The sequence below is a fragment of the Chrysochloris asiatica genome, unplaced genomic scaffold (genome assembly GCF_000296735.1).
Source record: "Chrysochloris asiatica unplaced genomic scaffold, ChrAsi1.0 scaffold00132, whole genome shotgun sequence".
Classification (NCBI taxonomy): domain Eukaryota; kingdom Metazoa; phylum Chordata; class Mammalia; order Afrosoricida; family Chrysochloridae; genus Chrysochloris; species Chrysochloris asiatica.
The window spans coordinates 604,968-606,812 of record NW_006408650.1 but is presented as its reverse complement, the minus strand read 5'-3'; positions in this window follow the sequence as shown (position 1 = coordinate 606,812).

Here is a 1,845-nt window from a genome sequence, read left to right as displayed (position 1 = left end):
GGTTCCCAGTCCAGTGCTTATCATATGGTGCCACCAGGCTCCCCTGACATCCTTATCTAACTCCAATTTATGTGAGAAAACAAGTATATTATGAGTATATAGTATATATATATATAAATGCAAAAAGTATATAGGATCAAAAAGTAAGTCTTTTACTACCTTGGTGTTTTAAAAGTTCTGCTGTTTTGTAGCAGATAATCCCAAATTAAAACTCCTGAGGCTTTTGTCAACCCCTGAAGAAATATTTGTGTCTGTTGTTGTTGTTAAGTGTCGTTGAGTCAGTTCTGACTCATAGCAACCCTGTCTAGAGTTTCCGAGGAGCGGCTGGTGAGCTTGAACCACCAACCTTGCCGTTCAACGACCTTGCAGTCCAGCACATTCATCTACAGCACCACCCATGTCTACCGGATAGGAAATTAGGGAGGTTTGAACAATCTTTGAGGCTGATTAAAGTGCAGTGAAAAATCAGTCCTCCGATGGTACTATTGTGCTCCTACCCTGAGGCCCCCAGCAGGCCTGCTTTTTAGAGTTAATAGCTAAGGGGGACGGGGAATCCCTGTGATCCAATACTCCATTGCTCCAAGCCTTTATTTTGTGGCTTGAGGGCTTCTGGGAAATGGAGGATAAACAAATAGATAGATAAATAAAATTCTGGCAGATTCATCAACACCACCTTACCACAATGGAGAGAGCAAGATTAAAAGGGGGAAAATGGGGGAAGGAAGAGCTGAAAGGGAAGACAATGAGGGCAAGGTGGTATGAAAGAGGAGTCTTGGCCTTCGAGCGAGTCCAGCTAAAGGAGTGGCTGCAGCCAATGGGAGCCCTCCAGAAGCGGAAGGGGCTGTACTCCAGGTGGTCACTGCCTTCAGAGGTTTCCTCCTGCTCTGCTCTGGTTGCTTGTCCAGTCACTTTGCCATCACGGTTGCTCTTGTACGTGACTGTGACTATCAGACCCAGGCCTTCCAGCTCCGACAGATCCAGTTCTGGGATGGGCATCCTCCAGAAAAGAAAGGAGCTGTACTGGCCACTCACAGGGTCCCTCATAGCTACCTGGTAGCAATGAATGACCAGCATTATCCAAAGGTGGAGGAAGTGCCTTTGAGGCTCCGGGATCGGGCTTTGACGGTTTTGTCTTCTCACTATCTCGCTCTTCAGTGACCCAGTCTGTCTCAGCCATTGTGGTTTGCATTGCTTCTCTGACGGCATAAAACATTTTCAAATGCTTTTCAAACCTATAACCTGGTCCTCTCAGCTTATAGGTTGAACTAGGTCCCCAAAAAAGATAGTTTGAAGCCTTAACTCCTATACCTGTGAATTGTTGTTGTTGTTATGTGCCATCAGGTTGGTTACAACTCATGGCGAACTTGTACAGGATTTCCGATGAACAACTGGTGAGCTTGAACCGCTGCCCTTTCGATGCAAGCCGACCTTGCAGTCCAGCACCTTAACCCACAGCACCACAGTACATGCTTGGAAATATGGTCTTTGAAAATGTTATCAGTTAGTTTAATACAAAGTCATACTGGAATATTCATCTGCTAACTTGTACCATGGTGGCTTATATGTAGCTGTGATGGTAGGAAGGTATGCCGCAGGGTTACCCATGGATGGTGGATAGGTTTTAGCAGAGCTTCCAGACTAAGAAGGACTAGGAAGGAGGACCTGGGAATCTACTTGGAAAAAATTGACTCATTAAAACCTATGAATAGCAGCAAACCATTGTCTGATATAGTGTTGGAAGATGAGTCCCTCAGGTTGGAAGGCACTCAGAATACGACTATGGAAGATCTGATCTGCCTTCTTAGAGTTGACCTTAATGACATGTTTAGACTAAAGCATTTGAGA